General features: G+C 36.4%; 1 long non-coding RNA gene across 4 annotated transcripts in view; it reads left to right on the forward strand.

Moving 5' to 3' along the window:
* The window catches only part of LOC306652692, a 73,834-nt gene extending 67,266 nt beyond the window's left edge, over nucleotides 1–6,568 (forward strand). For all 4 annotated transcript variants that reach the window (XR_013761514.1, XR_013761515.1, XR_013761516.1 and 1 more), the window contains 2 exons: nucleotides 5,652–5,781; nucleotides 6,310–6,568. This is a non-coding gene — a long non-coding RNA (uncharacterized lncRNA). The remainder of the gene's footprint in view (nucleotides 1–5,651; nucleotides 5,782–6,309) is intronic.
* The last annotated feature ends 16,831 nt before the right edge of the window (nucleotides 6,569–23,399 follow it).

A 23,399-nucleotide genomic window follows, 5' to 3' on the forward strand; every position in this document is an offset into this window, starting at 1 on the left:
TGCCCCTGTGTTAAATCCCCAGTACCACTGAAAAAAGACAAAAGCAAAGGCTTTTGTTGTTGTTATTATTTATGAGAATTTCACATGATATAAAAGTAGAGAAAAATCACTTGACCTTTGTAAAACTATGTGCTTGTATTCTCCTTTTGTCTCTCCAAGGCCAGATACCTTGTCAAAATATCTTTGTGTTGAAAGTTCCACTGATGGAAATTATGTGAGAAAGTTCTCCTTTTCTCTCTGATATTTTCACAGTACTGTGTTTCAGAACTATCTGATATGAGATCCCACAGCTGGCACAATTAATGTCTCTTGAGAGTCCAGTGAATATCAGTACTTGGGCCTTATCTTGCTAGACAGCAGATTTAATTTAAGGAGTATAGATTTCAGGGAAGTAGCTAAGTGCCCTAAAGCTGGAAGAAATCTCCTGGGGTACCCTTTGTCCAAAATGTACTCCAGTTGTTTCCTGACCTTGGCTACTGTGAATACTGTTACAGTGAAGATGAGAATGCAATCATTTATTCAACATACTGATTTCACGTACTTTGGAAATGCATCCAGAATTATTATTCTGTAAATTTTTAAGAACTTTCAACTTTCAAGACTTTTTAAAAATTGGTTTTAGTAAATTCATTTCTAGCAGTTTAAAGTGTTTCTTTCTTCCATATCCATATAATTGGGGTACTTTGTATTCTTCCATTTTTTATAGTAGCCATTCTAACAGGTGCTCTCAAGTCACAGAAACTCTTATAGTTGAATGGTGCACTATATTTATGATGCAAGTTTCCTAGAACCGAGGCTGTCTTATACTCATTGAAAGAAGGTGATGTGATCTTATTTTAGAAATAAACAGGGATCTGTTCTTTTAATCCTGTTTTTTAGCTCCTTGTGGGGATTTTAGCTCATGGAAATGCTTGCATACCAATATGTAGTCTCTTCTTTGTGATATTCTGAGATATGCACATGTGCATTTGTCATTGCTCCCAAAGCCTGGAGGTTTAGGATGTAGTCCATTGAATGGAAAAATCTGAATTTCAGACAAATTCCTTACAGAAAGAATTGCTTAGTCCTGGAGTTATTAGTGAGGTGAGCTTAGGGAATGGGCTCATGAAGTATTTCACTTCCACTTGGGCTGCCAGTCATGGACTGTATTTCCCTTGTTATCTCTTTGGTGATGAATAGAAAGAAGTTCAACTGTTAGCAACAGCCTTTTGCAGATTATGCTGACAAATGTCTTAGGAAAAATTTGGACCCTTAAGTTTTAACTCCTCTTCCCTGGTCCCATGAAATAAAACTCATGACTCTTACATTTTCCTAGACAACCACTCCTTTTCTCTGATCTTTATAGTCATGTATGTCTAGTCTCTTTCTCCGTGTGCACCAGTTAAATTAAAATTCAAACTACAGGAAATTTAGAATTAAATGTGCTATATTTATGACCCAAACTGTCTTCCTCTACTCAGAGGAATAGTGGATTTAAAATATCCTGTCCCAGTTATAAGGGTCATTGCCCAAGGAATGCTAATATACTAGTATAACCCAACCTTTCCTACACATCTGATGGTAGACTATATGCCGCTAATTAATTTACAAGTTTAAGACAGATTCAAAACAGGAGCAAATATTAATTTGGCATATCTGTGAGTGGATCAAGTCAGGAGGTTCATATTTTGCTATATTTTCATATTCATTCCTCTTAATATCTGCTTTCTCGTGGGTGGTGCTGAAATATAATTCCAGTGTTGCACATATTCTGCACACAATCCCAACCAGTTGTCTGAGCCTCTAGTTCTAATTTTTATCTTTTGTTTGAATTGTATTATTCATTCATATTAAATAATTTTCTTGATGTGATTGTGTTTATATGGACCTTTTTATTGCACTTAACAATAAAAACAATCTTTAGATACATGTGGATTTACCTAATTTTCTCTATTGTGATTTCTTAGTCTTTATACTACTGCAATATTATAATTTTATAACATATATCAGTATCAGGTAATAATAGGTGGTACTTTGCTTCTATATTTCTGAGAGTTCTTGGCTAATTATATATATGTAAAAACTTCCTGGAGAATTTTGGATGTTTTTGCATTGTTCCCTTCTTTAATTTCATTGAGGTATTATTATAGTTGACTTGGAGTAATGGTCTTCCTTATGATAGTTTTACCATCTATACATAAGTTGAGCAATTGGTTCTTTGATGTCCCTCTGTGTATTTTTATTTTCTTATTCTGCACATTTTTAAATATTCTTACATATGAAATACAACATTGATGTGACAACTTTCTAAAGTATACATGGTGTTTTTTAGTACTTGTCAAACTGAATATAACAAAAAATAAGTCTAACTTCTAGAACCATTATTTTTAACAGATTATTATTTATTTATTCCTAAATATACATCCCCTTTAACCATGCACCTGGGTTTCAACTCAGGAGAAATATGGTTATGCCTTCATATGTCCAGGTGTTGTAATTTCAGTCTGTTTCTCGTGGTGGTGTATCATGTATGTTTGATTAAAAAAATTCTGCACATGGATAATAGCAGTTTAACTATATCTTCCATTTATGAGAATGCCTTTCTTCCACATGTTCATCAATAATATTTAACTTTGTGTATATGACGTGATTTTATTTTACATTACCCAGTTTCTAAAGATTTTTAGTTTTTCATGATTATGGAACACATATATGGCCAATTTAAAGTGAATATTCAAGTCTCTTGCCTGCTTTTCTTTTTGCAGTCTGTAGTTTTCTTCTTATAAGTGTTTGATTATATATGAGGTAATTAGTTCATTTGTCCTTGGACCATTTCATGTAATCATTTGATGAATGAAATTTTTATTTTAATATTGTATAATTTATGAATTTAAAAATATTATTTGAAAATAAATAACTTTTTTGTTGTTCTTCCCTTTTTGATATTGGGGATTGAAACTGGTGTTCTATTACTGAGCTATATCCTCAGCTCTTTTTCAAATTTTATTTTCAGACACATTTTGATAAGTTTCTTGGGTTGGTTATAGACTTGTGTTCTTCCTGCCTTAGCATCTAGAGTACTGGATATTTTGGTTGTGTACCACCATATGCATCCTATCACACTTTTTTTGTCAACTTCTGGAAGCTTCATGTTTTCTTTTTAGTTCACTTTTCATAATTTTTATATTTATATTTAGTATGTGAAAATAGGTTATGTGTTATGAGTAAAGAATACAATAGCATTTTTATTATCATAAAAATATCCCCATATCCTAGCATTTTTCTTTGGAAAGAATGCCATTTTTCCTCTTTCCTGCACTACAATCTCTATGATTTGAAACTGTCTAAATAGCAAAAGACATATTAAGAGTTATGTCCTTGAGTTCCACAATGTATTAATTTTATTATGTGTCTACACTGATTGCTTTAACTTTATAACATCATTCTATTGTGACATTATGGTGTTTTGGTCAGTGGTAGACTTCATGTACAACAGTGGAATGGATATATCAAAGGGCCTCACTATGTATTAATCTGTCCCAACTAGATACTTGTCTAGGTACTTGGAAAATAGCAGAATCATCTTACAATAAATTTCACAGAATATATTCACTTCAAATGAGACATCATTATATATATACATATATATGCAATAACATAGTACATAATTGATATAATTTTTACTTATTGAATTAATGAATTTACCAGGGTCTCTCTGAGTTACTAAGTGATTTACTAAATTACTGAGGCTGTCTTTGAACTCTTGATCCTCCTGCCTAATCCTCCTGAGTTGTTTGGAATACAGGCTTACTGCACTACATCTGGATCATTTGCTTTTTAAAAGCACCATCATTGACCATTGTGATTCTTTGTTATGTTTATTTTCAGTATCTTCTAATTTTACTCTTTTGCTTAGGATTTTCTTTTCTCTACTCTTAATTTTATAAAATTATTTGTTTCAAACTATTGAGATGGATGATTTGCTAATAAATTCCTAGTCATTTTATGGTTTACTGATTTATTGAGATATGATTTGTATGCCCAGTCATTTGGGTTTGTTTTTGGTTTTTAACTTGAGTTGGTATCTGCTTTGATTAGTCTTTCCTTTAAGGTAGTTCCTCCCTTTGCTGATCTACCTTGTTGTTTTCCATTTCCTCCACATGGAATATTTTGTTGAGAATGTTCTGTAGCATGGGTTTTCTATTTGTATATTCTTTTAACTTTTGTTTATCATGGAATGATTTTTTTTTAATCTTCATATCTGAAGGTTACTTTTTCTGGGTATAAGATTCTTTGTTGGTAACCACTTTCTTTTAGAGCATGACACATGTTGTTCCAGGCCCTTCTAACTATTAGAGTCTGGTCTGAAAAATCTGCTGATATCCATATTGATTTCCCCTGTATGTAATCTGATGCTTTTCTCTTGTAGCCTTCAAAATCCTATCTTTATTTTATATATGAGGCATATTTATTATAATGTACCTTGGTGTGGATCTGTTATAATTTTGTACACTTAGTGTTCTGTAAACCTCTTGCATTTGATTTTCCATTTCGTTCATCAGGTCTGGGGAATTTTTAAATACCAAGTCATTGAATAGGTTGTTCATTCCTTTGGTTTCTATGTCTGTGCCTTCCTCAGTTCCAATAATTCTTAAATTTGGTCTTTTCACGCTGTCCCGGAGTTTTTGGAGATTTTGTTCATGATTTCTTACCATCTTCTCTGTTTGGTCAACATTATTTTCAAGATTAAATATTTTGTCTTCATTATCTGAAGTTTTTTTCTTCCAAGTGATCTAGTCTGTTGGTGACACTTTCCATTGAGTTTTTATTTAGTTTATTGTTTCCTTCATTTCAAGTATTTCCATTTTTTTTTGAGAATCTCTGTGTCTTTGTTGAAGTGACCTTTACCTTCCTGCAGTTGCTCTTTCAACTGCTTATTGGAGTGATCATTCCATTGCTTGAATTTTCTCTTTTATTTCATCCATTGCTTTATAAATCATTTTAATTATGTATATTATGAAATCCTTTTCTGACATTTCTTCTGCCATGCTGTCACTGTGTTCTCTGAATGTAGAAGTAAGGTTTGTTTGGAACATTTTCTTCCCTTGTTTTTTCATGTTGTTCATGTATCTTCCCCTCTAGCAGTGCAGATCTTTGGTGTTGCATTTTCCCCCCTATAGGCTTATAGTGACCCTATAGGTTTCCAAAACCTATTCTTTAAAGGGGAGATCACTATTAGCAGCACCCAGTAAACATAGTATGCAGCCCTAAGCCAAATAGCCCCTTTGAAGTTATTAACAATATTGTCATAACAAACAGAGAGGATGAGTTCAATTATTATGTACAGTATAACAGATAGATTTGCAATAAGGTCTGCAGTTTCTAATGGAGGATAAAGAGGATGAAAAGCGGTATAGGATGTAACTGTTAAAGGGATAAGAAAAGAGTATATAGAAGTTCTAGATTGTAGAAAGTGTGAAAGTGTAATCAAAATAAGTTAGTTGTTAGCATGACAAAAGTGAGAGAAAGACTCTGAGGAAACAGGTAAACAAAATGAAAATAGAACAAGAAAAATAAAGAAACAAAAACTTAAAATTTTTCAAAAAAAAAAAAAAAAAAAAACCCTGCACTGTAACAGATATGTATTATTCAAACTTCACATTCTTTGATAGCCTGCTGCATGAGTGGTACATGACAATGAGTTTCCAGTTTCCAGCAGGCTTCTCTGGATGGGATTTGTCCCACCTAAAGATGGAAGCTTACACTTCTGAGATAATCCAAGATGGCCACACTGGCTTACAAGTATGTTGACAAATGGGGAGCTGCTGCTAATGGCATGGGTGTGGTTGCCTTGGTGTCTTAGGGACAGGGTGTGATTGGTTGGGAAGGAGTCCTGGAGCACAGCATGATCTGTGTAGTTCAGGGGTCCTGGAGGTGGCATGTGGTCTTTTGGTCTGGGAGTCTTGGTGGAAGGGTGCATTGACTTGGGCTTAGTGGTCTTGGAGATGGGGCTTTGTCAGTCCATCCACAGGTCCTACAGGTACTGGCTATTGTCTCAAAATTGTGGCAGTCATGTGTATTGATTTCTGTGGGTACTGTGGCAGTGAAATTCCAGGCAACAGCAGGCAACTGGTGTTCCCTTGGGGGTCTGTAGTTGGTCTGAAGGCTAACAGTACACAATCACCTCTTCAACAGAGGTTCTCTGGGCAATCCAAGGCCTGATGCTTTGAAAGTCCCCTCCAGTTGATCCATGGTCTGCAGCCACTGTCAGATGAAATTCAGGCTGCTTTCTTCTCCTCTGTACTATTTTTTTACCTATTCTTATTTCAGGAACTGTTGACATTCAGGAATGTGGCCATTGATTTCCCTGAAGAGGAGTGGAAATGCCTTCAGCCAGCTCAACAAAACTTATATAGAGATGTGATGTTAGAGAATTACAGCAACTTGGTCTTCCTGGGTATGCATAACTTCCCTTCACAATTTTTAATTAATTATGATTATTTAATTTTCTTCCCTTGATGAATATCTTCTGGGAACTTCTCTATAAGTCTATGTTTTAGATTTGTGCTTTCAAGAAAAACAGGGCACTTTTGGTATAAATAAATTGTTAATGACATTCCTGTTATTTTTTAATCTCTCTTTTTCTTGGTATGTTATTTACCCTTCACTTTAGAATACTGATACAATGATTTAAAATACTGTGGCCTACAGTTATAAGAAGACATAGTTGAGAGGCCCAAAATTTAAGGAAGAAGCCAAACTTTAAAATAGTGATGTAGAAGTTATCTATCAGAAAAAATTTTCAGAAGCTTAGGTTTATTTTTCCTGTTATCATTGAATATGTACTGCCCTAAGTTTATCATGTTTTAAAATTCTTTAAAATCTTCTGTGTGTCTACAGTGATGTCCCAGTTCATTTAAATTAACCACCCAACTCCCCTTTGCTTGTCAGTGACAGCATGATCTAAAATATTTTCTATTATTTGTGGGTCTCCAGGTGAAAATGTGCACATTTTTGGAGAATTCTAGGTCAAGTAATTTTAATAAATTAATATCCTAAAGCAGTTTAATATTATTCATATATTTATTCATTAAAATTCACTTACAGGTGCTCTTTATAAATAAATACTTTTTATGGTTCTCTGTGAAATAAAAGTCAATTTTCACAATAAATGCTCTTTTTTGGTATATAGTAAGAGTTGCAGATTGTAGTGATATGAAAGCATTTGTAAATAATATATCTATGGTTGGTTAAATTTTTCTTTCCTTTATTTTTTCATTTTATAGACTACACTTCACTTTGTAGAAGAGGTTTCTTCACTTCACATAACACTGTTTTATTTTTGTCCCTATTTTATGAATGTATGACAATTTCCATTACTTCACAAATTAGGACATTGTTGGAATTAAGTTATGCATGATTCTTGTTTCTATTGCCAATATAATTTTATATGTTTTTACTTGTTTGTATAAATATTATTGTATAAGTATTATACCTTTTAAAATTAATTTTATATTTTATCCAGATTGATTTTTTATCCTGTGTATGTAGATAGTAATGTATTTTTTATATGTGAATGTAATAGGGATAGGATAAAAGGGTACTCTAATAATGGACTATATCCCCAGCCATTTTCTATTCGTATTTGGAGAGAGGTTCTCACAAAGTTATTGAGGATGGCATTGAAATTATTACCTCCCTGCCTCAGAATTACAATAGTAATTCTGGATTATATGCATGCCCCTTATATATAATTCATGAATTTGTTCTTATTTATAGGATGAAGACCATAGTATTTTGAAGTTACCTTTCTGTGGGGGCACCTGGCTCTCCTTGCAGTGCTTGACAGAGTTCCACTGAAGGATGATTGCAGAGACTCATCCTAAAAGGATTGTATGCCAGATGTATGCCTCCCTAGCTTGGATGTTATTCTGTGGAGTTTTCCTAATAATATATTTCCCCAGTCTCAGGATCTTGCTAGAGGTGATGGGAATAATTCTACAAATTTCCAGAAAAACATCATGGAGACAAAACACATGTTGAAACCCTGTGATGTTAACCTCACTACAGGAGAATGTTTTTATTATGTTAAAAATCAAACACTGCATTTACTGGCACAGCCAGAACCTGTTGGGGCACAGAAATTTATTTATAACAATGTTTCCCTAAGTTCTAAGCACAAAGCACCTCCCACAGTAGGTACTAGATATGGACTAGCTTATTTTATCAATGGCAAGCCCTGGTACCCCCCTAAAGGCAAGCCCTTAGAGAAGGTAGATATAGATCTCCCCCTGTCTCCTACAGGGTGGTTTAATCCAGATGATGGTTTTGTTTATGTGTGGTGGTAAAGTAAAAAATAAGGTTTCACAACATTCCTTCCTTCCTACAAAGAATAGGTCACCCCTATAATAAACATTGGTACACAATGCCCTGTTCTGGAAAAAAGAGCTACATAAGACAATGTAATCTATTCAGTAAAAAAAATTGGCCATGAGAACCACTGCGACCACTGCCCTCCTGTAGCCCTTCACTCAGCAATTTAGATATTAACCAGATGGACCTAGTAGAAATGGTCACGTGAGATTATTTGTCTATCGCTTTAACCACAAGAATAATAATAGTCTTAGGTCACATAGAGTTTAGATATTAAGGAAATAAACATTGTATTAGCTCATTGACTGTAGTTAGATATGCTTAAAACAATTGTGATTAGGTAAGGATGATCTGTAAGGTTACTGTTTTCTCATAATCTTTTGGTAAAAACAATTTCTGCCTATGCTTTGGAAACTTGTTTGATTTTATTAATCATAAGCCTGTTATCATAGCCTGAAGAAAAATGTATATGAACCCAGCCTTCCCCAGAATAAAGTGGAATTGATTGCTCCAGAACTAGTCTGTGTCTTTCATTCTCCATCCCCGTGCCCCGTTTACCAGTGTGGAACCCATGGACTCCTGCTAGGGCTGAACCCCAGCACCTTTCAAAGTTTTTACAATTCTTTTTATTTTTATATGTTGTTTGAAATTTTAATTGTGATCAAAACCACAAAACAATACCTGCTCTCCCACTATATTATGCATACTGTTCAGCAATATTAATTCAAATTGTCACAAAATATATCTATAGAATGCTTACAACTCAAAAATCAATAAATATATTTCCATGTAAACAAGTGCATATTTCTGTCTTCTCCTATCATTAATGGCATTCTCTTAGGTTTTTTGCATGTTTGTTTTTCTTTGTTTTTTAGTTATCTTATATTTGTAGAGTACTCCCATGTTTTTCATTGTGGTAGTGTCATATTTCTGTTAACATAATGTACTGAAGATTTATCCTGATTATAGATTTTTTGAAAATTTATTACTTTTTAACTTGAAAAATATTCTGTGGTTTCTATATTCCAAATTGCTCCATCCATTCATTTCAAGTGATATTTGGTTTGCTTCCTCATCGTAGCTCTGTTGATTAATGCTGTAATAAAATTTTGTGTTCAAATGTCTTAATTTGATGTATATGTGAGGCCTTATTACACTCAGAATCACTATGTCCATCTTTCTTAATTGATGTCACTATTACCAATTTAATTTTACAGTTTCTATTGTTCTGAAATCATGAAAAAACATTCTCCCAATTTTGTTTTTATTTTGAATATTTTTGATATATCCATAAAATTTTGAGATTCCATAAAATTTCTAGAATAATTTTTTTCTGTCTTTGCAAAAAATATCATTGGGATCTTGAGGGATATTTACATGCAGTCTGAAGATAACTTTGAGAAATACAAAAGTCATTTAATTTCATTTTTCAATTCTGGAAAAAGATTATGTTCAAGACTGTTCAATCAATTGCCACATATGTGTGGATTTTTTAATATCTTTTCCACTTTTGATTTCTAACATTATTCTCTGATGATCAAAAAATAATTGGCATCATCTAAGTAATATTGTCATAGGCTCTGCAAGGATTTTATTGTCTCTCAAATTTGTTTTTATGTAAGATCTTCTAGACACATATATATATATATATATATATATATATATTTTCCTCTTTAAAATTTTGTCTATATTTCTTCTTAAGATTCCCTACCTTCTTAAAACTTGTTGAATATCCATTGTATTATCATCCAAAATCTACTTGTTATTTCCAAATCTCTGTGTCTTCAGAGACAGAAACCAGTTTTCACACAATCTTCAAAGAAGCCAGAAATACTGGCGTATGTTTTATATTTCCCTTATTCTACTGAGAGTGAAGGCAGCTTATAGATTTTTTTTCCTCATTGCACAATGCTATATAAGAAAAAAGGAAAGACTTTGGTTGATAAAAGTAAGATACATTGATACATTCCTTCCCTTTACTATATTGCTCTCCATAGAAATATAGTCATCTTTGATATTGTGCTCTCTACAATAATTTGTGTAATTTTTATAACATATTTGTGACTGTAAATTTTTATGTAACATGTTTCTGAAGTAATGGTTACCTTGGATTACTAGTCTGCTTCACTGCTGCTGTTCTGACATTGGTAACTCTGCTATAATTTCCTGATATATATACAAAAAATCCCAGTCTACTAAGTAATTTTCTTAAACTTTCATTTATTTCAGCAATGACGTCTCATAATACCAAAGAATTTTTACCAGACCATGGCATAAGACATATATTTCAAAAAGTGATTAATGGAAAATATGGAAAGTGACCTTGACTATTTACAACACAGGACAATATGGAAAACTTTAAGTGAAAGTGAACAACAGAAATTATATTATCAAAAACCATGCCTCATTCACCAGCAGAGAATTCATACTGGAGAGAAATTGTTCAAATGGAAAGAATGTGGTAAAACTTTTAATGCAAAATCAGACCTTATTCACCATCAGAAATTTGATAATGGAAAGAAACATGACCAATTTTCAGAATGTGGCAAAGCTTTGTATCGAAGATCATACCTTACCCAACACCAGAGAATTCACACTGGAGAGAAGCCCTATCAATCTGAAGAATTTGGCAAAGCTTTCAATCAAAGATCATACCTTACTCAACATGAGAGTATTCATACTGGAAAGAAGCCCTACCAATGTAAAGAATGTGGCAAAGCTTTATGTCAAAGATCACAAATTACTAAACATCAGAGAAATCTTACAGGAGAGAAGCCCTTCAAATGTACAACATGCAACAAAGTTTTAATGACAAATCGTACCTTATTTGTCATCAGATAATTCATACTGGAGAGAAGCCCTACCAATATAAAGAACGTGGCAAAGGTTTCATTGCAAAATCAAACCTTATATGCCATCAAAAAATTCATACAGGAGAGAAGCCTTACAAATATACAGCATGCAAGAAAGCTTTTAATGAAAAATCAGACCTTAGTCATTACCAGAGAATTCATACTGGAGAGAAACCCTACTAATGTACAGAATGTGGCAAAGCTTTTATTGTAAAATCACACCTTATTTGCCATCAAAGAATTCATACAGGAGAGAAGCCTTACAAATGTACAGCATGCAACAAAGCCTTTAATGAAAAATCAGACCTTAGCACCAGAGAATTCACACTGGAGAGAAACCCTACCAATGTAAAGAATGTGGCAAAGCTTTTATTGTAAAATCACACCTTATTCGCCATCAAAAAATTCATACAGGAGAGAAGCCCTACCAATGTAAAGAGTGCAGCAAAGCTTTTAATGTAAAATCAAACCTTATTTGACATCATGGAATTCATACTGGTGAGAAGCCTTAGGAATGTTCAGATCGTTGCAAAACTTTTAATAAAATAATATGACTAATTAACCACCAGGGAAATCATACAAATGCAAAGAATATGATGAAGCTTTTAATGGAAAAGTATACATTTCTCACTAGAAAAGAAATCATACTGAAAAGAAATCCTATAAATAAAAAGAATGTGACAAACATTTATTTGTAAAAAATTATTTTTAATTGTTTCCAATTAATTATATATGACAGTAAAATGAATCCAGAAAAATTGTACACAAAAGGAGTACAAATTCTTCCAGAGGCTACAAGTGTTGCAGACACAAAGGTAGTGTAATCACACATTTATTCAGGATAATGATGTCCAGATTATTTTACTGTCATTCCCCTCCTTACACTGATTCCTTTCCCCCCGGTAGCTTCTACACAAACCAGACTCTTCATTCTGCCTACCCCCCATTATGAATCACCATTTGCCTGTCAGAGAAAATATGTGGCCTTTAGTTTTTTGGGTTTCATTCATTTCACTTATTGTGGTAATCTCTAGGTCAATGCATTTACTAGAAAATGCCATAACTTTCTTTTTCTTTAAGTGTAAATAGCATTCCATTGTCTGCATATACTACTTTTTCTTTATCCGTGCATATGTTGAAGGACATCTATGATGGTTCGCTAGTTTAGTTATTGTGAACTGAGCTGCTATAAACAATGATGTGACTGAGTCACTGTAGTATGCTGGTTTTAAATCCTTTGTGTGTTTATATCAAGGAGTGGGATAACTGGGTCAAATGGTAGTTTCATCCCGTGTTGTCTCAGAAATCTCAATAAAATTTCCAGAATGGTTAAATCAATTTGTAGACCAAGCAGCAATATATGAGTGTACCTTTTTCCATATATCCTCAGCAAAAAATATGTTTTATGTTTTAGAAAATTATCGTTGTAATAGGAGTGGGATAAAATCATAAAGTGGTTTTGAGCTGCATATCTCTGACTGCTAGAGATGATGAGCAATTTTTCATGTTAGTTGATCATTTGTATTTTTTCTTCTGTGAAGTGTTGGTTCAATTCATTGCCCCACTTATTGATTGAAATTTTTGTTTTGTTTTGCTTTTTGTGGTGCTGGGGATTGAACCCAGGGCACTGTGCTTGTAATGCAAGAACTCTACCATCTGGGCTACATTCCCAGCCCTGATCTTGTTATTTTTGGTGTTAAGTTTTTGAGTTCTTTATATATTCTGTAGATTATCACTTTATCTAAGGTGTATATGGTAGATTTTCTTCCATTCCATAGGCACTCTTCATGTTACAGATTGCTTTCTTTGCTGAGAAGATTTTTATTTTGAGTCCATCCCTTTTATGATTACTTGAATCTACTTCTTGTGCTTTTGGAGACTTGTTAAGGAGGTCAGTTTCTAAGTTGACTAGGTGGAGATTTGGTCCTACTTTTCTTCTATTATTAGCAGGATCTCTGTTTTAGTGCCTATCTTTATTCACCTTTCTGATGATTTGTCTGCAGGGTTAGAGATAGAGTTATGATTTTATTTTGCTACATATGAATTTTCATTTTTCCCAGCACCATTTGTTCAATAGGGTATCTTTTTTTCAATGTGTTTTTGGTGCCTTAATTATGAGAAAACCCTATTTATTTATTTTTTTTTTCCTGTGTGTTCTGTACCATTGTACTACATGTCTTTTTTGGTGTCAATTCCATGCCATTTTTGTTACATGTGGTGGGCAAGAGCCAGGACCCAGTGTTATGCCACATGCATCTAAGATGGTGACTGGCAGAGAGCCAAAGGATGTGTTGAATGTGACTTGAGAAAAAAAGGAAGCATTTATTATTGGCTGTATGATAATTAGTTCAGCCGCTTAGCATGTGGACAGATATATCTTACATGTATGCTTGAGCTCGTGATCGCTTGACCTTTAATAGGATTGGATGGACATATCTGATTACAATTCCTTATGCAAGAGACTGCTTATATAGTGAGGGTGTTATCCAAATAAAGAGAAAGCTGCTTCATGAACTTCTGAAGTGTACATGTCATTTGTCCTGCTGGTTGGCGGCAAGCAGCAAGTGGTGGCCTGTACAGGGAAAGGTGAGTGCTCAGGAAAGTAATAAAGAAGAAAATTTTTGGGCTGGGGAGATAGCTCATTTGGTAGAGTGCTTGCCTCTCAAGCACAAGGCCCTGAGTTCAATCCCCAGTACCACAAAAAAAAAAAAAAAAAGAAAATTTTTCAGTAGCACAGTCAACTAGCAGGTTTCCCTATTTGAGGAAATGATTGCCTTAAGGATTTAATGCAAGGTTCCCCTAGAGAGGGAACATAACGGAAGATTCCCCTAGTGAGAGAATGTAATGAAAGGCTGTCCCAAGAGACAGCAAAGGACGTCTTGTAGTAAATGAATATGTGTAACGTGTTATTTGTGTTACCTTTTCTTGTTTCATTTCTGTTTGTTTTTGTTGCGATATGGACATTAGTTTGTTTTTGTCTGATTTCCAAAAAACCAAAATTTCAAGAACATTTAAGAGAAGGGAAAAAGATACTAGAAACTGTAAAAGAAGAACAATTAAGTCAAGCTTCTAAAAGAGAAAGTAGGTGTTCAGGCTTAGAACAGGGATGTGACTCTGAAGAACAGGAGATATCTGAGACAGAACTAGAAAAGAAGTTCCTTCAGTGGCATTTAACCCCTACCGTGCCACACCCTCTGGTGTATAATCCAGATCACCACTCGTTTCCAAGTTGTAGGGGTTCATATACTTGCTGCACAGGGACGGCCCCCAGACAGTGGGCTGATGTAGAATCTCGATCAGTGTTCCCAATATTCCTGGTATTTGAAGATCAAAACAATCAGCGATATCATCAAATATTAGATATAAAATTAGTAAAACAATTAAAAGAGGCAGTTATGTCCTATGGAGTACAAGCTGCATTTACCATTTCTTTATTAGAGAATGTTGCAAGTTAAAATCTTACTCCGACTTATTGGGGTAATTTAGCAAAGGCATGTTTATCTGGGGGACAATATCTCATGTGGAAGGTGGCTAACCAGGAGTCCTATTCTGATACTGCCTGACGTAATGCAGTTGCAGGCAATCCTCAATGGAATCTAAACATGCTGACAGGCCAAGGACCATATGAAGGGCAAGGTAATCAGATTAATTTCCACCGGGGTTAACAAATTAACCCTCAACTTTTAATCTATCATTATATGGATGATATTTTGCTAGCTCATAAGGAAAAACCTGTCTTAGAATAATGTTATAATTCTTACTAAAGTCACTGGAAAGATGGGGCTTACATATTGACATTGATAAAGTACAAATGACACCAAAACTTCCTGGGATCTATCATAAATGCAACTATGGTAAAACCCATAAAAATTACCATTTGGGTGGAAAAACTTAGAACTTTAAATGATTTTCAAAAAATTTGGGTGATATTAATTGGATTAGGCCTTACCTTCATTATCCACCTCAAGTTTGGGCCCCCTGATTGATATTCTTAAAGGTGATTCTGACCCCCTTTCTCAGTGGGTTCTTAGCCCTAAGGCTCGAACAGCTCTCAAGCTTGTTGAAACAGCTATGGAAAAGGTTCATCTTGATCGTATTGACCTAGCTAAGCCTTTATCATTCATTGTCTTGGCCATAAATAAGTTACCCACAGGAGTGTTTTGGCAAAAGGGTCCTATTGTATGGGTTCACATGAATTATGCCCCTAGCAAGGTTTTATCTTTGTTTACCGAATCTGTGGCAGAATTAATCCTTAAGGCATTAAAAGTATCCCTTTCCATCTTTGGATCACATCCCTCAACAATCACTACTCCATATACTACTGATCAGATACAATATCTTATTAATAATTCAAATTCATGCTCTATAGTCTTTACTAGTACTTCTGCTGTGTTTGACAATCATTTGCCATCTGATTCTCTTCTCCAATTTTGGAGTCAACATCTTATAATTTTCCCTAAATCACCCAAAAAGAACCTATTATAAGAGCTACCCTTATATCAAAAAATGGTACAGGTGCTATTACTATAGATAATGTTACAGAAACATTGCTGTTTAATACTCTATCTGCACAACAAACAGAACTATTAGTAGCTGTAGAAGTATTCAAAACCCACCATGAGCCTTTTAATCTATTCTCTGATAGCAAATACATTGTTAATGATAACACACTGTTTATTATGACCTCTGCTCATAATGGAGAAAAAAACAAAGATGTTCCCAAACAAATTAAAACAGATAATGGTCCTGGATATATGTCCCAGGCCTTTAAACAATTTTGGTCCACCTTTGGTATTCAACATGTCACAGGAATTCCCTATAATCCTACTGGACAAAGCATTGTTGAGCGTGCCCATTTAATGCTTAAAAACATGCTTTCTAAACAAAAAGGGGGAATAGGGGCATCATACAGATCCCCAAAAGACAAATTATCTGTTGCCTTGTTCACCTTAAATTTTTTAAATCTCGGAGGTTTCAAGATGGTGGCCTAGAGGGTGGCTGCATTTCAGGTTGCTCCAGGACTCAGGATTCAAAAGAGGAGATATTGAGACACTTCGGACCAACTCAAAGCAGCTGGGTGACTCTCACCCGTTGGGAAGGCGTCCCGGATGGGACGGTAGTCCCGGAACGCAGGAAACTTTGTGAAGTAGAGCTGCCGGCGAGACGCCCCTCCCTCCGCTGGAGCAGTGAACTCGGACAACTGGGAGCGCCGTAAAGGAGGCCGCTCGGCACAGCGCTGGGACTCGGAGCAACCACTGGGGCTCCGGCGGCTGCCCAGGGAAGGAGTGGCGAGGAGATCTGTGTGGACTCAGGACACCGGGGCCTGCCCTGAGGAGGAGGAGGAGAACGTGGACGCTTGGATTCGCAGTGACTGCACCAGAGCTACAGGTGGTTGCCAGAGGAGAAGCTCTGCGGTGAGCTGATTGGATTCAGGACGACTGCTTCTGAACACTGGGGCCTGCCCTGAGGACGAGGAGGAGGAAGAGGAGCGCGGCCACTTGGATTCAGAGTGACTACACCAGAGCTACAGGCGGTTGCCAGAGGAGGGGCTGCGTGGCGAGCTGTTTGGACTCAGACCACTTCTGAACCCCGGGGCCAGCCCGGAGGAGTAGGAGTAGGAGGAGGAGGAGTGCGGCGGGTTGTTTGGACTCGCAGTGACTGCATTAGTGCTCCAGGCGGCTGCTCAGAGGAGAAGGCGAGTGGTGAGTTGTTTGGACTTAAAGTGACAGCTCCTGAACACAGGGGGGCTGCCTGGAGGAGAAGCGTGGTGGGTCGCTTGGTCTTGAGTGGCCGCACCAGAGCTCCGGGCGGTTGCCCAGAGGACCCATGCAGCGGGTCACGTGGATTCAGAGCCACTCAGAGCGACCACTCCTGAACACCTGGGGGGTTATCTGGAGAAGGAGGAGGAATGGGGAGGGTCAGTTCGAATCAGAGTGACTGATTGCCCAGGGCTATGGGTGGTTGGTGGGAGGTGGAGGCACATAGTGAGTTTCTTGGACTCCTAGTGACCGCACCGGAATACTGGGCAGCTGTCTGGAGGAAAAGGCGTGTGGCGGGTCTCTGGGACTCAGAGCGATTGTATGGGGCCCCAGGTGGCTGCTCAGAGGAGGGGCCGCGTAGTCAGGTGATTAGGTGCAGAGCAGGGTCCCAGGATCTAGGAGGCTTCTTGGTGGAAGAGCCGCACAGAGACATGCTTAGGGCAGAGCCAAGGTTCAGGCCTGCGGGCAGATTCTCTGAGGAGGGGCAGCCTAAGGAGATTCATCTGCGAAGGGTGAGGCTCCCAGGCCCAGGAGGTAGGGCCGGGCCCCTGAGAACTTTGCAGAGGAAGGCAGCCCAGCCCAGGTGGTACCTGTAAATTGAGGGGAACCTCTAGGAGGGAACTGACCGGGTGAGGTTTCCCCACAAGGATGGTAAAACCAGAGACTCAGGACCAAACAGGCCTTGCCTCAGCCCGCAGCCTAGGTCCCCTTTGGATGACTAGTGGTCAACAAGTAGAGGCACCTCTGCCCACTAGCAGGGATTATACCCCACCTGAAGGCCACCACTCCTAGAGAGGCAGCTTCCTTGTGGAGCACCGCATTATCAACTTCTTCCAAGACTTCAGCCTACTGAAGGCTAAGGGGGGATATATATAGAAATCTTCAGGGACATTGTAAGTCAATAGAGGAAATCTGCAATATCTCAGCGGTCCACTGATACCTGAACAATATGAGAAAACAAGGAAAGAAAATGCTTCAAACAAATCTAGATGTTACATCAATAAAACCCAATGACAGCATGGCAGAAGAAATGACAGAAAAGGAGTTCAGAATGTACATAAAATGATCAGAGAAGCAAACAATGAGATGAAAGAGCAAATGGAAGCATTGAATGATCACACCAATCGACAGTTAAAAGAGCAAATACAGGAAGCAAAAGATCATTTCAATAAAGAGTTAGAGATATTGAAAAAAAAAACAAACAGAAATCCTTGACATGAAGGAAACAATAAACCAAATTAAGAACTCCATAGAAAGCATATCCAATAGGATAGAACGCCTGGAAGAAAGAACCTCAGACATTGAAGACAAAATATTTAACCTTGAAAACAAAGTTGAAAAAACAGAGAAGATGGTAAGAAATCATGAACAGAATCTACAAGAACTATGGGATATCATGAAAAGGCCAAATTTAAGAATTATTGGGATTGAGGAAGGCCTAGAGAAACAAGCCAAAGGAATAAAAATTTATTCAATGAAATAATATCAGAAAATTTCCCAAATCTGAAGAATGAAATGGAAAATCAAGTTCAAGAGGACTCCAAATACACAAAATTACAACAGACCCACACCAAGGCACATTATAATGAAAATACCTAACATACAAAATAAAGACAGAATTTTAAAGGCTGTGAGAGAAAAGAATCAAATTACATTCAGGGGGAAACCAATACGGATATCAGCAGATTTTTCAATCCAGACCCTAAAAGCTAGAAGGGCCTGGAACAACATTTTTCAAGCCCTGAAAGAAAATGGATGCCAACCAAGAATCTTATACCCAGCAAAACTTACCTTCAAATTTGACGATGAAATAAAATCCTTCCATGATAAACAAAAGCTAAAAGAATTTACAAAAAGAAGCCAGCATTACAGAACATCCTCAGCAAAATATTCCATGAGGAAGAGATGAAAAACAAAGAAGCAAATCAGCAATAGGAGGAATTATCCTAAAGGAATTGTCAAATAAAGGAGGAACCAAGTCGTGTCAAACAAATAAATAAATAAAGTTTTAAAAATGAACCAAATGACCGGGAAACCAAATCATATCTCTATAATAACCCTGAATGTTAATGGCCTGAATTCATCAATCAAAAGACATAGACTGGCAGATTGGATTAAAAAGAAAGATCCAAGATCTTGTTGCCTGCAAGAGACTCACCTCATAGTAAAAGATACCCATAGACTAAAGGTGAAAGGATGGGGAAAAACATACCATGCACATGGACTGAGCAAAAAAGCTGGACTATCCATCCTCATTTCAGATAATGTGGACTTCAAGCCAAAGTTAGTCAGAAGGGATAAAGAAGGTCATTTCATACTGCTTAAGGGAAGCATAAATCAGCAAGATATAACAATCATAAACATCTCTGCCTCAAACAGTGGCTCATCCATGTATGTCAAACAAATCCTTCTCAATTTCAGAAATCAAATAGACCATAACACAATATACTAGGTGATTTTAACACGCCTCTCTCACCACTGGACAGATCTTCCAGACAAAAATTGAAGAAAGAAACCATAGATTTCAATAGCACAATCAATAATTTAGACTTAACGGACATTTATAGAATATACCATCCAACCAAGAGCGAATACACTTTCTTCTCAGCAGCACATGGATCCTTCTCTAAAATTGACCATATATTATGCCACAAAGCTAATGTTAGCAAATACAAGAACTTAGAGACACTACCATGTATTCTATCAGATCATAATGGATTGAAGTTAGAAATAAATGAAAGAGTAAAACACAGAAACTATTCCAACATCTGGAGATTAAACAATATGCTATTATATGATGAATGGATAACAGAAGATATTAGGAAGGAAATTAAAAAATTCTTAGAGGTAAATGAGAACAAAGAAACATCATATCAAAATCTCTGGGACACTATGAAAGCAGTACTTAGAGGGAAATTTATTTCATGGAGCGCATTTAATAAAAGAAGTAAAACTCAACAAATAAACGACCTAACACTACAGCTCAAAGCCCTAGAAAAAGAACAGACCAGCTCCAAAAGTAGTAGAAGACAGGAAATAGTTAAACTCAGCTGAAATCAATGAAATTGAAACAAAAGAAACAATACAAAATATTGACAAAATAGTTGGTTCTTTGAAAAAATATACAAAATTGATAAACCTTTAGCCACACTAACAAAGAGAAGACGAGAGAAAACCCAAATCACTAAAATTCAGAATGAACAAGGAAATATCACAACAGACACAAGTGAAATACAAAACATAATTAGAAGCTATTTTGAAAATCTATACTCCAACAAAATAGAAAATTTAGAAGACATCAACAGGTTTCTAGAGACATATGCATTGCCTAAACTGAACGAGGAGGACATACACAATTTAAATAGACCAATTTCAAGTACTGAAATAGAAGAAGTCATCAATAGCCTACCAACAAAGAAAAGTCCGGGACCAGATGGGTTCTCAGCCGAGTTCTACAAAACCTTTAAAGAAGAGCTCATTCCAATACTTCTCAAAGTATTCCATAAAATAGAAGAGGAGGGAACCCTCCCAAACTCATTCTATGAAGCCAATATCACACTGATACCTAAACCAGACAGAGACTCATCAAGGAAAGAAAATTTCAGACCAATATCCTTAATGAACATCGATGCAAAAATTCTCAACAAAATTTTAGCAAATCGCATACAAAAACATATTAAAAAGATAGTGCACCATGATCAAGTGGGCTTCATCCCAGGGATGCAAGGTTGGTTCAACATCAGGAAATCAATAAATGTAATTAACCATATTAATAGACTTAAAGTCAAGAATCACATGATTATTTCAACAGATGCAGAAAAAGCATTTGATAAAATACAGCACCCCTTCATGCTCAAAACACTAGAAAAAATAGGGATAGTGGGAACATTCCTTAACATTGTAAAGGCCATTTATGCTAAGCCCATGGCTAATATCATTCTAAATGGGGAAAAACTGAAAGCATTCCCCCTAAAAACTGGAACAAGGCAGGGATGCCCTCTTTCACCACTTCTATTCAACATCGTTCTTGAGACTCTGGCCAGAGCAATTAGACAAACCAAAGAAATTAAAGGGATATGAATTGGAAAAGAAGAACTCAAACTATCCCTGTTCGCTGATGACATGATTATATATTTAGAGGAACCTGGAAATTCCACCAGAAAACTCTTAGAACTCATAAGTGAATTCAGTAAAGTAGCAGGTTACAAGATCAATGCCCATAAATCCAACGCATTTTATACATAAGTGATGAATCTTCAGAAACAGAAATTTTGAAAACTACCCCATTCACAATAGCCTCGAGAAAAAATAAAATACTTGGGAATCAATCTCACAAAAAGAGGTAAAAGACCTCTACAATGAGAACTATACAACACTAAAGAAAGAAATTAAAGAACACCTTAGAAGATGGAAAGATCTTTCATGTTCTTGGATAGGAAGAATTAATATTGTCAAAATGGCCATACTACCTAAAGTGCTATACAAATTCAATGCAATTCCAATCAAAATCCCAATGACGTACCTTACAGAAATAGAGCAAGCAATTATGAAATTCATCTGGAAGAATAAGAAACCCAGAATAGCTAAAGCAATCCTTAACAGGAAGAGTGAAACAGGGTATTGCAATACCAGATCTTCAACTCTACTACAAAGCAATAGTAACAAAAACGGCATGGTATTGGTACCAAAATAGAAAGGTAGATCAATGGTACAGAATAGAGGACATGGACATAAACCCAAATAAATACAATTTTCTCATACTAGACAAAGGTGCCAAAAATATGCAATGGAGAAAAGATATCCTCTTCAACAAGTGGTACTGGGAGAATTGGAAATCCATATGCAACAGAATGAAACTAAACCCATATCTCTCACCATGCACGAAACTAAACTCAAAATGGATTAAGGACCTCGGAATCAGCCCAGAGACCCTGCAGATTATAGAAGAAAAAGTAGGTCCAAATCTTCACCTTGTTGGTCTAGGATCAGACTTCCTTAACAGGACTCCCATAGCAAAAGAAATAAAAGCTAGAATCAACCACTGGGATAGATTCAAACTAAAAAGCTTTCTCTCAGCAAAGGAAACTATCAGGAATGCGAAGAAAGAGCCTACAGAGTGGGAGAATATCTTTGCCAATCATACTTCTGATAGAGCACTAATCTCCAGAATCTATAAAGAATTCAAAATACTCTGCTCCAAGAATTCAAATAATCCAGTCGACAAATGGGCTAACAAAATGAATAGACACTTCACAGAAGAAGATCTACAAGCAATCAACAAACATATGGAAAAATGTTCAACATAAGAGAAATGCAAATCAAAACCACCCTAAGATTCCATCTCACCCCAATTAGAATGGCGATTATCAAGAATACGAGCAACAACAAGTGTTGGCAAGGATGTGGGGAGAAAGGTACACTCATACCTGCAAATTAGTGCAGCCACTCTGGAAAGCAGTGTGGAGATTCCTTAGAAAACTTGGAATGGACCCTCCATTTGACCCAGTTATCCCACTCCTTGGCCTATATCCAAAGGACTTAAAATCAGCATACTACAGAGATACAGCCACATCAATGTTCATAGCTGCTCAATTCACAATAGCCAGACTGTGGAACCATCCTAGATGCCCTTCATTTGATGAGTGGATAAAGAAACTGTGGTATATATATATACAATGGAATATTACTCAGCCATAAAGAATGATAAAATTATGGCGTTTGCAGGCAAATGGATGAAATTGGAGAATATCATGCTAAGTGAGATAAGCCATTCTCAAAAAGCCAAAGGACGAATGATATCGCTAATATGTGGAGGATGACACATAATGGGGGGGAGGGAAGGGTTAGTGTTAGGGTTAGAGTTAGGGTTAGGGAGGGGGGCAAGTATGGAGGAAGGAAGTACTTTATAGAGGGTAAAGAGGGGTGGGAGGGGTGGGGGGAAGGGAAAAATAACAGAATGAATCAAACAACATTACTCTGTAAATTTATGATTACACAAATGGTATGCCTTTACGCCATGTACAAACAGAGAAACAACATGTATCCCATTTGTTTACAATAAAAAAAAAGTATAAAAATTTTTAAAATCTCAATTCTGTGGACCGATCGGCTGCTGACCGTCATTCAGAGCCTAATAAAAAACATCTACCTCAAGTGCTCTGGAAGGACATTCTATCTGGACAATGGAAAGGCCCAGATCTGGTGTTCATCTGGATCCAAGGATCTGTTCGTGTTTTCCCACAGGACACACAATCGCCAATTTGGGTGCAAGAGAAATTGGCCAAGGCCTCAACAGAGACCCCAAAACAGGAAGAAAAAGAGGAGGCTTCTCCCGCTGATGGTGTTGGCGATTTCTCACCAAGTTAATGGAGGAGACTCACGTGAACTATGGGGGATAGTAAAGACGTGGCCCTATCCTATACCCCTTACCAATTCT

This window comes from Sciurus vulgaris, assembly GCF_902686455.1.
Source record: "Sciurus vulgaris genome assembly, contig: HiC_scaffold_442_arrow_ctg1, whole genome shotgun sequence".
NCBI lineage: Eukaryota > Metazoa > Chordata > Mammalia > Rodentia > Sciuridae > Sciurus > Sciurus vulgaris.